The 14574-nt window shown below is 48.4% G+C and overlaps 7 non-coding genes and 1 pseudogene across 7 annotated transcripts; all 8 read right to left on the minus strand.

Moving 5' to 3' along the window:
• Positions 1-2566: 2566 nt before the first annotated feature.
• LOC142269514 (U2 spliceosomal RNA) lies at positions 2567-2670 on the minus strand (annotated as a pseudogene).
• A 1387-nt stretch (positions 2671-4057) lies between these two features.
• Positions 4058-4248, minus strand: LOC142269493 (U2 spliceosomal RNA). Its single transcript, XR_012734946.1, has one exon. It is a non-coding gene; the product is annotated as a U2 spliceosomal RNA (small nuclear RNA).
• Positions 4249-5635: 1387 nt separating this feature from the next.
• On the minus strand, positions 5636-5826 carry LOC142269494 (U2 spliceosomal RNA). Its single transcript, XR_012734947.1, has one exon. It is a non-coding gene; the product is annotated as a U2 spliceosomal RNA (small nuclear RNA).
• Positions 5827-7213: 1387 nt separating this feature from the next.
• LOC142269495 (U2 spliceosomal RNA) lies at positions 7214-7404 on the minus strand. The gene has a single exon (XR_012734948.1). It is a non-coding gene; the product is annotated as a U2 spliceosomal RNA (small nuclear RNA).
• Positions 7405-8791: 1387 nt separating this feature from the next.
• On the minus strand, positions 8792-8982 carry LOC142269497 (U2 spliceosomal RNA). Its single transcript, XR_012734949.1, has one exon. It is a non-coding gene; the product is annotated as a U2 spliceosomal RNA (small nuclear RNA).
• A 1388-nt stretch (positions 8983-10370) lies between these two features.
• On the minus strand, positions 10371-10561 carry LOC142269499 (U2 spliceosomal RNA). Its single transcript, XR_012734951.1, has one exon. It is a non-coding gene; the product is annotated as a U2 spliceosomal RNA (small nuclear RNA).
• A 1387-nt stretch (positions 10562-11948) lies between these two features.
• LOC142269500 (U2 spliceosomal RNA) lies at positions 11949-12139 on the minus strand. Its single transcript, XR_012734952.1, has one exon. It is a non-coding gene; the product is annotated as a U2 spliceosomal RNA (small nuclear RNA).
• A 1387-nt stretch (positions 12140-13526) lies between these two features.
• LOC142269501 (U2 spliceosomal RNA) lies at positions 13527-13717 on the minus strand. The gene has a single exon (XR_012734953.1). It is a non-coding gene; the product is annotated as a U2 spliceosomal RNA (small nuclear RNA).
• Positions 13718-14574: the final 857 nt, after the last annotated feature.

Genomic DNA, 14574 nt, shown 5'->3' on the forward strand with positions numbered 1-14574 from the left:
ACTCGAGTTTAACGTATTCCCACCAGTCAGAAACAGACTGGAAGCCCGCCTTGTAGGCCCGCCACGTGGAGTAGGCAGCTCTAAGCTCCTCCAGAATCTCACCCTTTTCCAGCAGAGAGCAGTTCAGCTTCCAGGAGCCCGGGCCAATGGGGAAGCCATGGCCCAGCACACCTTGAAAGTGAATGGCTCTGTGGTCAGAGAAGAAGCAGGGGACCATCGAGTGCCCACTCCGCCCAACCGCCCGAGAGGTAAACACAAAGTCAATCCTGGAACGCAGCGAGCCATCGGATCGGCACCATGAATAGTTCACGGATCCGTGTCCGATGGAGCCAACAACGTCCACAAGAGAGGCTTCGGTCACCATCTCAATGAGCAGTTTGGATGTGACGTCCAACTTGGCAGCCGTTCCAGAACTGCGTCCATCCTCCTCAATCGGGCAGTTGAAATCCCCGGCCATCACTACCGTCCTGGCGGTAGCGAGCTGAGGGCGCAGGGCTTGGAGGAGCTCCAGTCGATCGCTCTTCACAGGAGAAGCATACACATTGATGAACCTGACAGGTTCTCCCGCCCAGGTGCCATCCACGAGCAGTAACCTGCCGCAGACGATTTCCTGAACAGAGTCCAATGTGAAGGCGCTTCCCCTGATCAGCACGGCGACCCCCGCGGACCTACAGTCGCCCCCGCCAGACCAGTAGGATGGGCCATGGGTCCACTCCCTGGCCAGATGGTTGAAGGACCTAGAGGAGGGAAGGGAGCATTCCTGCAGGAAAAATACATCACTAGACTGAGTGTTAAGGAACGTAAAAATTGTCTGACGTCGGAACTTGTCTCTGATGCTCCTAACATTAATGGAAAAGATGTTAATGTTAGCAGTCATTGGAGGAAAGAGAAAGTTAGAGCAGGCGGTGTGCCTTAGTTACCACTCCGGTCGGGCGGTTCTTCCTCTTTGGCACCTGCTGGTAAGGGTATCTCCAGCAGACCCTCTTCTGCTAGCTGATCAAGCAGGGATGGTGCCTCAGTGGCTTCCGACTCCTCCATTTCTTCTTCGGCCACAAGGGACTCCACCATCTGCTCCAACACGTCCGGTTCTGGGAGGAGGCCATCCTCCTCTTCCTGGGGTGGATTGGGGTCCACAATGAACAGCTTGGAAGGTTCTGCGACAGGACTATCTTCCACCTTCCTTTTCCTTTGGCCTGTACCTGAGGAGACAAGAGCTGGAAAATCCTCCTCGGTGAAAAGTGCAAGAGTGCTGAGGCCCTCTGCTCTCATGGTCTGGGGAGGGAGAGTGGGCTTTGGGGGGGGGGTGAGGAGACCAACTGAGGAGTAGGGAAATGAGGTGGAGGTAGTGGAATCCTCAGTAGGGTTGGCCGGGGGGGGAGGGGTTTGGACAGGGGTGACAGGGGGGGGGACCAGGGAGGGGGCAACAGTTTTCTTACCCTTCTTTTCCCTGGACTCCGTGGCTGCTGGGGCATCGGCTGGAGCCACGGTCGCCGGGTTCTTGGCCGCCTTGTCCTTGGCCTCTGTGGCCTTGGTCGTAGCTGCCTTGGTCGACGAAGCTGTGATTACCCGATACTGGGTCGCCGCGGCAACCCTTGCCCAGGATTTCTCCCGCTGTGGGCAGTCCTTGTAAAGGTGGTCCGCCTGTCCACATAGGTTGCAAGTCTTCTTCTTTGGGCAGTCCTTGGAGCTGTGTCCTGTCACCCGGCAAACCCTGCAGGCGTCCTCCTTGCAGGTCTTCATCGAATGCCCTTTCCCGCCACATTTCCTGCAGTTGTGTGGCATGTCCGGGTAGTAGATGAGACCAAAGGAGTTTCCCAGAGAGAATGTCGGGGGCAGGTGCTGGAGACCATCCTCGGATGCTGGTTCCCTGTAGAGTCGAACGGTTACTGACCACTTACCCGTCCAGAATCCGTTGCCGTTAAGGATGTGGGATGGCTCCCTCACCACTGTGCAGAGACGTCCCAGGAACGTGGAGATGTCTCTTCCTGGGGTGTGCGGGTTCCGCATGGAGACCGTGATCCTCTTCTCATCCCTCTGTATAGGACAGGATCCTAAAAAGGAATGAAAAGGGGAGCCCGGCATCGCTGCGTTCATCGCCTCACAGTATCTCCTGCAGGCATTCACCGTGGCAAAGGTTACCAGAAAAATGCCAGTCATGAAGGTCTGGACACTCAGGGTTTCCGCCCTGGAGAAGCCCTGATCCAGAATCATCTTCTTGCAGAACACGTCGCTGGACATGTCCGGCAACCTACCATCCACCGCCTTCAGCTTCAGGGCGTCGGAGGTAGGGGCCTCTTGGGCCGAAGAAGCCTCTGGATGAGCCTTCCTGGAGGTCCCTGGGTCCTGAGCCTTCTGGCTGCCTTCTCTGGCTTGCTTGCCATGGCTGGTTCCTGCTTGAGTTCCCGGAGCTGGATCTTGGATTCTTCTCCGGGTGTCTTCTCCCGCTGTGTTCCTCCTCGAAGTTCCTCTGGTCTCCCCAAGTCTTCTCCGAGCCTTCGTCTTCTTGCTTCTTTCTGCCAAGCTCTTCTTCCGTCCGATCTCCCTCTTTCGGTCTCGGCTGGGCTTCGGAGCTTGTCTCCCTGATCGTATCTCGTCAAGTGTAGCTAGCTCAGTTTGTTCTGATAAGAACAGATACTACACTTGATCTTAGCCAAAAGGCCGAGAAGCGATAACCAGAATTGGTTTGGGCCTCGAGTGGCACCCTGGCCTATGCCGGACACATCTTAGGGAGAGAGAGCGAGAGGGAGACAAACCCACGCCTACACAAGACATTTTGTCACCCAAGCCAACCCTTGAAAAGGCTGCTTTGCAGAGCCAAAACAAGAAGAATGGTGCGTTTTGCAGCCGCCGCCCACTGCAATGAATCTGAATAACTCCTCCTTTAGGGCGCAAGCAACTCCCCTCCCCCTTGCAGTCTTTCCAATTCACGATACAAAAAGACGGACAGGACAGGTTGCCTGACTTTCCGTCACTGCCACCCTTTGCCATCCTTACCCGTAGAAAGCCCTTTCATCATCCCCAAACCCTAATCTTTTCCCTTTCCTTCCCAGCCCCCAAACCCTGCCCTCTGTACCTTTCTCACCACCCGCTTCCCTTCTCCTGTCATCCCCCTACCACCCGGGAAAAAAAGAGATTGCCCCCTCCTTCCACTAGCCCACCCTCCCACCCAAAGAACAACTTCTTCTGCGCAGCTTGTTTTCTAGGCAGCAGCGCTATTGTGATGTCATCGGGGGGCATTGTGACAAGCCGCCAGTGTTCCGTCTCTTCATGTTGTGCACAGTTCAAACGGAAAATACATCAACAGGCAGACTACAGAAAAGCTTACTATCAAAGGTTAGAGGGGGGCTTTCTCAGAGGGCTTTTTACAGTTTTTCTATTCCCAATTAGCCGTTTAAGTGTACTTATTGAAAGTAGTAATTCTTTCATAGGCCGCCCTTTCTTAGTATTTGACGTTCCTTATATTGCGGTATGAGGCTTCGCAGTAGGTTGCAAACATTCATCACCCATGACTGTCCCCAATTGAGCTCAGAAGCTCAATGTCTATCATGACCTCTCTTTTAGAATGTCCAAGAGCAAGCAAACTATTCCTCCAGGAGAGGGCGCCAACAGACTACTAAAGAGATCATCATTACTCAAAGAAAACCCCAAAAACCAATGCATGATAGGAATAAACAGGTAACTTTCTTTGGAGTGGAAGCGGAGAGATCGCACCAGATGCCAATTCTAGATGTTATCACACCTGTGGTCACTGCAGCAGCAGGTGAATCCACTTTGTCCAAAAGGGATCTATTCCATTCAATTGCAAATGATCTAGATAAGACAGAGAACTGCAGCACGGGGACATAGCCGAGTTGGTCAGGTTGAGTGGTGATGAGTTTGCTATTTGGATGAATAAAGAAAGTCAAAAGTGTGAAAGATAAAAAACAAAAGGAGGAAGTGTGAAAAGTGAATGGGCCAAATTGAGGTGCATATGAAGACGTATGCTTTCTTCCAATTCATTAAATCGGGCTAATATGAATCAGGTGAATTGAGTTCTGCTTTTGGAAACTGGGTTAAGAAGGGGTGCACCGTTCCTGGAGGTACTGCAATACCAGGTCAATGCGTGGAGTGGACAGAGCAAGCTCTTTTTCCATCTCCCTGTTCTAAAAATCCATTTAATATATGGTCCCCAGATAGGGGACGTATCAGATATTAAACTGATAAGAACAGATACTACACTTGATCTTAGCCAAAAGGCCGAGAAGCGATAACCAGAATTGGTTTGGGCCTCGAGTGGCACCCTGGCCTATGCCGGACACATCTTAGGGAGAGAGAGCGAGAGGGAGACAAACCCACGCCTACACAAGACATTTTGTCACCCAAGCCAACCCTTGAAAAGGCTGCTTTGCAGAGCCAAAACAAGAAGAATGGTGCGTTTTGCAGCCGCCGCCCACTGCAATGAATCTGAATAACTCCTCCTTTAGGGCGCAAGCAACTCCCCTCCCCCTTGCAGTCTTTCCAATTCACGATACAAAAAGACGGACAGGACAGGTTGCCTGACTTTCCGTCACTGCCACCCTTTGCCATCCTTACCCGTAGAAAGCCCTTTCATCATCCCCAAACCCTAATCTTTTCCCTTTCCTTCCCAGCCCCCAAACCCTGCCCTCTGTACCTTTCTCACCACCCGCTTCCCTTCTCCTGTCATCCCCCTACCACCCGGGAAAAAAAGAGATTGCCCCCTCCTTCCACTAGCCCACCCTCCCACCCAAAGAACAACTTCTTCTGCGCAGCTTGTTTTCTAGGCAGCAGCGCTATTGTGATGTCATCGGGGGGCATTGTGACAAGCCGCCAGTGTTCCGTCTCTTCATGTTGTGCACAGTTCAAACGGAAAATACATCAACAGGCAGACTACAGAAAAGCTTACTATCAAAGGTTAGAGGGGGGCTTTCTCAGAGGGCTTTTTACAGTTTTTCTATTCCCAATTAGCCGTTTAAGTGTACTTATTGAAAGTAGTAATTCTTTCATAGGCCGCCCTTTCTTAGTATTTGACGTTCCTTATAGTGCGGTATGAGGCTTCGCAGTAGGTTGCAAACATTCATCACCCATGACTGTCCCCAATTGAGCTCAGAAGCTCAATGTCTATCATGACCTCTCTTTTAGAATGTCCAAGAGCAAGCAAACTATTCCTCCAGGAGAGGGCGCCAACAGACTACTAAAGAGATCATCATTACTCAAAGAAAACCCCAAAAACCAATGCATGATAGGAATAAACAGGTAACTTTCTTTGGAGTGGAAGCGGAGAGATCGCACCAGATGCCAATTCTAGATGTTATCACACCTGTGGTCACTGCAGCAGCAGGTGAATCCACTTTGTCCAAAAGGGATCTATTCCATTCAATTGCAAATGATCTAGATAAGACAGAGAACTGCAGCACGGGGACATAGCCGAGTTGGTCAGGTTGAGTGGTGATGAGTTTGCTATTTGGATGAATAAAGAAAGTCAAAAGTGTGAAAGATAAAAAACAAAAGGAGGAAGTGTGAAAAGTGAATGGGCCAAATTGAGGTGCATATGAAGACGTATGCTTTCTTCCAATTCATTAAATCGGGCTAATATGAATCAGGTGAATTGAGTTCTGCTTTTGGAAACTGGGTTAAGAAGGGGTGCACCGTTCCTGGAGGTACTGCAATACCAGGTCAATGCGTGGAGTGGACAGAGCAAGCTCTTTTTCCATCTCCCTGTTCTAAAAATCCATTTAATATATGGTCCCCAGATAGGGGACGTATCAGATATTAAACTGATAAGAACAGATACTACACTTGATCTTAGCCAAAAGGCCGAGAAGCGATAACCAGAATTGGTTTGGGCCTCGAGTGGCACCCTGGCCTATGCCGGACACATCTTAGGGAGAGAGAGCGAGAGGGAGACAAACCCACGCCTACACAAGACATTTTGTCACCCAAGCCAACCCTTGAAAAGGCTGCTTTGCAGAGCCAAAACAAGAAGAATGGTGCGTTTTGCAGCCGCCGCCCACTGCAATGAATCTGAATAACTCCTCCTTTAGGGCGCAAGCAACTCCCCTCCCCCTTGCAGTCTTTCCAATTCACGATACAAAAAGACGGACAGGACAGGTTGCCTGACTTTCCGTCACTGCCACCCTTTGCCATCCTTACCCGTAGAAAGCCCTTTCATCATCCCCAAACCCTAATCTTTTCCCTTTCCTTCCCAGCCCCCAAACCCTGCCCTCTGTACCTTTCTCACCACCCGCTTCCCTTCTCCTGTCATCCCCCTACCACCCGGGAAAAAAAGAGATTGCCCCCTCCTTCCACTAGCCCACCCTCCCACCCAAAGAACAACTTCTTCTGCGCAGCTTGTTTTCTAGGCAGCAGCGCTATTGTGATGTCATCGGGGGGCATTGTGACAAGCCGCCAGTGTTCCGTCTCTTCATGTTGTGCACAGTTCAAACGGAAAATACATCAACAGGCAGACTACAGAAAAGCTTACTATCAAAGGTTAGAGGGGGGCTTTCTCAGAGGGCTTTTTACAGTTTTTCTATTCCCAATTAGCCGTTTAAGTGTACTTATTGAAAGTAGTAATTCTTTCATAGGCCGCCCTTTCTTAGTATTTGACGTTCCTTATATTGCGGTATGAGGCTTCGCAGTAGGTTGCAAACATTCATCACCCATGACTGTCCCCAATTGAGCTCAGAAGCTCAATGTCTATCATGACCTCTCTTTTAGAATGTCCAAGAGCAAGCAAACTATTCCTCCAGGAGAGGGCGCCAACAGACTACTAAAGAGATCATCATTACTCAAAGAAAACCCCAAAAACCAATGCATGATAGGAATAAACAGGTAACTTTCTTTGGAGTGGAAGCGGAGAGATCGCACCAGATGCCAATTCTAGATGTTATCACACCTGTGGTCACTGCAGCAGCAGGTGAATCCACTTTGTCCAAAAGGGATCTATTCCATTCAATTGCAAATGATCTAGATAAGACAGAGAACTGCAGCACGGGGACATAGCCGAGTTGGTCAGGTTGAGTGGTGATGAGTTTGCTATTTGGATGAATAAAGAAAGTCAAAAGTGTGAAAGATAAAAAACAAAAGGAGGAAGTGTGAAAAGTGAATGGGCCAAATTGAGGTGCATATGAAGACGTATGCTTTCTTCCAATTCATTAAATCGGGCTAATATGAATCAGGTGAATTGAGTTCTGCTTTTGGAAACTGGGTTAAGAAGGGGTGCACCGTTCCTGGAGGTACTGCAATACCAGGTCAATGCGTGGAGTGGACAGAGCAAGCTCTTTTTCCATCTCCCTGTTCTAAAAATCCATTTAATATATGGTCCCCAGATAGGGGACGTATCAGATATTAAACTGATAAGAACAGATACTACACTTGATCTTAGCCAAAAGGCCGAGAAGCGATAACCAGAATTGGTTTGGGCCTCGAGTGGCACCCTGGCCTATGCCGGACACATCTTAGGGAGAGAGAGCGAGAGGGAGACAAACCCACGCCTACACAAGACATTTTGTCACCCAAGCCAACCCTTGAAAAGGCTGCTTTGCAGAGCCAAAACAAGAAGAATGGTGCGTTTTGCAGCCGCCGCCCACTGCAATGAATCTGAATAACTCCTCCTTTAGGGCGCAAGCAACTCCCCTCCCCCTTGCAGTCTTTCCAATTCACGATACAAAAAGACGGACAGGACAGGTTGCCTGACTTTCCGTCACTGCCACCCTTTGCCATCCTTACCCGTAGAAAGCCCTTTCATCATCCCCAAACCCTAATCTTTTCCCTTTCCTTCCCAGCCCCCAAACCCTGCCCTCTGTACCTTTCTCACCACCCGCTTCCCTTCTCCTGTCATCCCCCTACCACCCGGGAAAAAAAGAGATTGCCCCCTCCTTCCACTAGCCCACCCTCCCACCCAAAGAACAACTTCTTCTGCGCAGCTTGTTTTCTAGGCAGCAGCGCTATTGTGATGTCATCGGGGGGCATTGTGACAAGCCGCCAGTGTTCCGTCTCTTCATGTTGTGCACAGTTCAAACGGAAAATACATCAACAGGCAGACTACAGAAAAGCTTACTATCAAAGGTTAGAGGGGGGCTTTCTCAGAGGGCTTTTTACAGTTTTTCTATTCCCAATTAGCCGTTTAAGTGTACTTATTGAAAGTAGTAATTCTTTCATAGGCCGCCCTTTCTTAGTATTTGACGTTCCTTATATTGCGGTATGAGGCTTCGCAGTAGGTTGCAAACATTCATCACCCATGACTGTCCCCAATTGAGCTCAGAAGCTCAATGTCTATCATGACCTCTCTTTTAGAATGTCCAAGAGCAAGCAAACTATTCCTCCAGGAGAGGGCGCCAACAGACTACTAAAGAGATCATCATTACTCAAAGAAAACCCCAAAAACCAATGCATGATAGGAATAAACAGGTAACTTTCTTTGGAGTGGAAGCGGAGAGATCGCACCAGATGCCAATTCTAGATGTTATCACACCTGTGGTCACTGCAGCAGCAGGTGAATCCACTTTGTCCAAAAGGGATCTATTCCATTCAATTGCAAATGATCTAGATAAGACAGAGAACTGCAGCACGGGGACATAGCCGAGTTGGTCAGGTTGAGTGGTGATGAGTTTGCTATTTGGATGAATAAAGAAAGTCAAAAGTGTGAAAGATAAAAAACAAAAGGAGGAAGTGTGAAAAGTGAATGGGCCAAATTGAGGTGCATATGAAGACGTATGCTTTCTTCCAATTCATTAAATCGGGCTAATATGAATCAGGTGAATTGAGTTCTGCTTTTGGAAACTGGGTTAAGAAGGGGTGCACCGTTCCTGGAGGTACTGCAATACCAGGTCAATGCGTGGAGTGGACAGAGCAAGCTCTTTTTCCATCTCCCTGTTCTAAAAATCCATTTAATATATGGTCCCCAGATAGGGGACGTATCAGATATTAAACTGATAAGAACAGATACTACACTTGATCTTAGCCAAAAGGCCGAGAAGCGATAACCAGAATTGGTTTGGGCCTCGAGTGGCACCCTGGCCTATGCCGGACACATCTTAGGGAGAGAGAGCGAGAGGGAGACAAACCCACGCCTACACAAGACATTTTGTCACCCAAGCCAACCCTTGAAAAGGCTGCTTTGCAGAGCCAAAACAAGAAGAATGGTGCGTTTTGCAGCCGCCGCCCACTGCAATGAATCTGAATAACTCCTCCTTTAGGGCGCAAGCAACTCCCCTCCCCCTTGCAGTCTTTCCAATTCACGATACAAAAAGACGGACAGGACAGGTTGCCTGACTTTCCGTCACTGCCACCCTTTGCCATCCTTACCCGTAGAAAGCCCTTTCATCATCCCCAAACCCTAATCTTTTCCCTTTCCTTCCCAGCCCCCAAACCCTGCCCTCTGTACCTTTCTCACCACCCGCTTCCCTTCTCCTGTCATCCCCCTACCACCCGGGAAAAAAAGAGATTGCCCCCTCCTTCCACTAGCCCACCCTCCCACCCAAAGAACAACTTCTTCTGCGCAGCTTGTTTTCTAGGCAGCAGCGCTATTGTGATGTCATCGGGGGGCATTGTGACAAGCCGCCAGTGTTCCGTCTCTTCATGTTGTGCACAGTTCAAACGGAAAATACATCAACAGGCAGACTACAGAAAAGCTTACTATCAAAGGTTAGAGGGGGGCTTTCTCAGAGGGCTTTTTACAGTTTTTTCTATTCCCAATTAGCCGTTTAAGTGTACTTATTGAAAGTAGTAATTCTTTCATAGGCCGCCCTTTCTTAGTATTTGACGTTCCTTATATTGCGGTATGAGGCTTCGCAGTAGGTTGCAAACATTCATCACCCATGACTGTCCCCAATTGAGCTCAGAAGCTCAATGTCTATCATGACCTCTCTTTTAGAATGTCCAAGAGCAAGCAAACTATTCCTCCAGGAGAGGGCGCCAACAGACTACTAAAGAGATCATCATTACTCAAAGAAAACCCCAAAAACCAATGCATGATAGGAATAAACAGGTAACTTTCTTTGGAGTGGAAGCGGAGAGATCGCACCAGATGCCAATTCTAGATGTTATCACACCTGTGGTCACTGCAGCAGCAGGTGAATCCACTTTGTCCAAAAGGGATCTATTCCATTCAATTGCAAATGATCTAGATAAGACAGAGAACTGCAGCACGGGGACATAGCCGAGTTGGTCAGGTTGAGTGGTGATGAGTTTGCTATTTGGATGAATAAAGAAAGTCAAAAGTGTGAAAGATAAAAAACAAAAGGAGGAAGTGTGAAAAGTGAATGGGCCAAATTGAGGTGCATATGAAGACGTATGCTTTCTTCCAATTCATTAAATCGGGCTAATATGAATCAGGTGAATTGAGTTCTGCTTTTGGAAACTGGGTTAAGAAGGGGTGCACCGTTCCTGGAGGTACTGCAATACCAGGTCAATGCGTGGAGTGGACAGAGCAAGCTCTTTTTCCATCTCCCTGTTCTAAAAATCCATTTAATATATGGTCCCCAGATAGGGGACGTATCAGATATTAAACTGATAAGAACAGATACTACACTTGATCTTAGCCAAAAGGCCGAGAAGCGATAACCAGAATTGGTTTGGGCCTCGAGTGGCACCCTGGCCTATGCCGGACACATCTTAGGGAGAGAGAGCGAGAGGGAGACAAACCCACGCCTACACAAGACATTTTGTCACCCAAGCCAACCCTTGAAAAGGCTGCTTTGCAGAGCCAAAACAAGAAGAATGGTGCGTTTTGCAGCCGCCGCCCACTGCAATGAATCTGAATAACTCCTCCTTTAGGGCGCAAGCAACTCCCCTCCCCCTTGCAGTCTTTCCAATTCACGATACAAAAAGACGGACAGGACAGGTTGCCTGACTTTCCGTCACTGCCACCCTTTGCCATCCTTACCCGTAGAAAGCCCTTTCATCATCCCCAAACCCTAATCTTTTCCCTTTCCTTCCCAGCCCCCAAACCCTGCCCTCTGTACCTTTCTCACCACCCGCTTCCCTTCTCCTGTCATCCCCCTACCACCCGGGAAAAAAAGAGATTGCCCCCTCCTTCCACTAGCCCACCCTCCCACCCAAAGAACAACTTCTTCTGCGCAGCTTGTTTTCTAGGCAGCAGCGCTATTGTGATGTCATCGGGGGGCATTGTGACAAGCCGCCAGTGTTCCGTCTCTTCATGTTGTGCACAGTTCAAACGGAAAATACATCAACAGGCAGACTACAGAAAAGCTTACTATCAAAGGTTAGAGGGGGGCTTTCTCAGAGGGCTTTTTACAGTTTTTCTATTCCCAATTAGCCGTTTAAGTGTACTTATTGAAAGTAGTAATTCTTTCATAGGCCGCCCTTTCTTAGTATTTGACGTTCCTTATATTGCGGTATGAGGCTTCGCAGTAGGTTGCAAACATTCATCACCCATGACTGTCCCCAATTGAGCTCAGAAGCTCAATGTCTATCATGACCTCTCTTTTAGAATGTCCAAGAGCAAGCAAACTATTCCTCCAGGAGAGGGCGCCAACAGACTACTAAAGAGATCATCATTACTCAAAGAAAACCCCAAAAACCAATGCATGATAGGAATAAACAGGTAACTTTCTTTGGAGTGGAAGCGGAGAGATCGCACCAGATGCCAATTCTAGATGTTATCACACCTGTGGTCACTGCAGCAGCAGGTGAATCCACTTTGTCCAAAAGGGATCTATTCCATTCAATTGCAAATGATCTAGATAAGACAGAGAACTGCAGCACGGGGACATAGCCGAGTTGGTCAGGTTGAGTGGTGATGAGTTTGCTATTTGGATGAATAAAGAAAGTCAAAAGTGTGAAAGATAAAAAACAAAAGGAGGAAGTGTGAAAAGTGAATGGGCCAAATTGAGGTGCATATGAAGACGTATGCTTTCTTCCAATTCATTAAATCGGGCTAATATGAATCAGGTGAATTGAGTTCTGCTTTTGGAAACTGGGTTAAGAAGGGGTGCACCGTTCCTGGAGGTACTGCAATACCAGGTCAATGCGTGGAGTGGACAGAGCAAGCTCTTTTTCCATCTCCCTGTTCTAAAAATCCATTTAATATATGGTCCCCAGATAGGGGACGTATCAGATATTAAACTGATAAGAACAGATACTACACTTGATCTTAGCCAAAAGGCCGAGAAGCGATAACCAGAATTGGTTTGGGCCTCGAGTGGCACCCTGGCCTATGCCGGACACATCTTAGGGAGAGAGAGCGAGAGGGAGACAAACCCACGCCTACACAAGACATTTTGTCACCCAAGCCAACCCTTGAAAAGGCTGCTTTGCAGAGCCAAAACAAGAAGAATGGTGCGTTTTGCAGCCGCCGCCCACTGCAATGAATCTGAATAACTCCTCCTTTAGGGCGCAAGCAACTCCCCTCCCCCTTGCAGTCTTTCCAATTCACGATACAAAAAGACGGACAGGACAGGTTGCCTGACTTTCCGTCACTGCCACCCTTTGCCATCCTTACCCGTAGAAAGCCCTTTCATCATCCCCAAACCCTAATCTTTTCCCTTTCCTTCCCAGCCCCCAAACCCTGCCCTCTGTACCTTTCTCACCACCCGCTTCCCTTCTCCTGTCATCCCCCTACCACCCGGGAAAAAAAGAGATTGCCCCCTCCTTCCACTAGCCCACCCTCCCACCCAAAGAACAACTTCTTCTGCGCAGCTTGTTTTCTAGGCAGCAGCGCTATTGTGATGTCATCGGGGGGCATTGTGACAAGCCGCCAGTGTTCCGTCTCTTCATGTTGTGCACAGTTCAAACGGAAAATACATCAACAGGCAGACTACAGAAAAGCTTACTATCAAAGGTTAGAGGGGGGCTTTCTCAGAGGGCTTTTTACAGTTTTTCTATTCCCAATTAGCCGTTTAAGTGTACTTATTGAAAGTAGTAATTCTTTCATAGGCCGCCCTTTCTTAGTATTTGACGTTCCTTATATTGCGGTATGAGGCTTCGCAGTAGGTTGCAAACATTCATCACCCATGACTGTCCCCAATTGAGCTCAGAAGCTCAATGTCTATCATGACCTCTCTTTTAGAATGTCCAAGAGCAAGCAAACTATTCCTCCAGGAGAGGGCGCCAACAGACTACTAAAGAGATCATCATTACTCAAAGAAAACCCCAAAAACCAATGCATGATAGGAATAAACAGGTAACTTTCTTTGGAGTGGAAGCGGAGAGATCGCACCAGATGCCAATTCTAGATGTTATCACACCTGTGGTCACTGCAGCAGCAGGTGAATCCACTTTGTCCAAAAGGGATCTATTCCATTCAATTGCAAATGATCTAGATAAGACAGAGAACTGCAGCACGGGGACATAGCCGAGTTGGTCAGGTTGAGTGGTGATGAGTTTGCTATTTGGATGAATAAAGAAAGTCAAAAGTGTGAAAGATAAAAAACAAAAGGAGGAAGTGTGAAAAGTGAATGGGCCAAATTGAGGTGCATATGAAGACGTATGCTTTCTTCCAATTCATTAAATCGGGCTAATATGAATCAGGTGAATTGAGTTCTGCTTTTGGAAACTGGGTTAAGAAGGGGTGCACCGTTCCTGGAGGTACTGCAATACCAGGTCAATGCGTGGAGTGGACAGAGCAAGCTCTTTTTCCATCTCCCTGTTCTAAAAATCCATTTAATATATGGTCCCCAGATAGGGGACGTATCAGATATTAAACTGATAAGAACAGATACTACACTTGATCTTAGCCAAAAGGCCGAGAAGCGATAACCAGAATTGGTTTGGGCCTCGAGTGGCACCCTGGCCTATGCCGGACACATCTTAGGGAGAGAGAGCGAGAGGGAGACAAACCCACGCCTACACAAGACATTTTGTCACCCAAGCCAACCCTTGAAAAGGCTGCTTTGCAGAGCCAAAACAAGAAGAATGGTGCGTTTTGCAGCCGCCGCCCACTGCAATGAATCTGAATAACTCCTCCTTTAGGGCGCAAGCAACTCCCCTCCCCCTTGCAGTCTTTCCAATTCACGATACAAAAAGACGGACAGGACAGGTTGCCTGACTTTCCGTCACTGCCACCCTTTGCCATCCTTACCCGTAGAAAGCCCTTTCATCATCCCCAAACCCTAATCTTTTCCCTTTCCTTCCCAGCCCCCAAACCCTGCCCTCTGTACCTTTCTCACCACCCGCTTCCCTTCTCCTGTCATCCCCCTACCACCCGGGAAAAAAAGAGATTGCCCCCTCCTTCCACTAGCCCACCCTCCCACCCAAAGAACAACTTCTTCTGCGCAGCTTGTTTTCTAGGCAGCAGCGCTATTGTGATGTCATCGGGGGGCATTGTGACAAGCCGCCAGTGTTCCGTCTCTTCATGTTGTGCACAGTTCAAACGGAAAATACATCAACAGGCAGACTACAGAAAAGCTTACTATCAAAGGTTAGAGGGGGGCTTTCTCAGAGGGCTTTTTACAGTTTTTCTATTCCCAATTAGCCGTTTAAGTGTACTTATTGAAAGTAGTAATTCTTTCATAGGCCGCCCTTTCTTAGTATTTGACGTTCCTTATATTGCGGTATGAGGCTTCGCAGTAGGTTGCAAACATTCATCACCCATGACTGTCCCCAATTGAGCTC

The sequence above is a fragment of the Anomaloglossus baeobatrachus genome, unplaced genomic scaffold, assembly GCF_048569485.1.
Source record: "Anomaloglossus baeobatrachus isolate aAnoBae1 unplaced genomic scaffold, aAnoBae1.hap1 Scaffold_3206, whole genome shotgun sequence".
Taxonomy (NCBI): Eukaryota; Metazoa; Chordata; class Amphibia; order Anura; family Aromobatidae; genus Anomaloglossus; species Anomaloglossus baeobatrachus.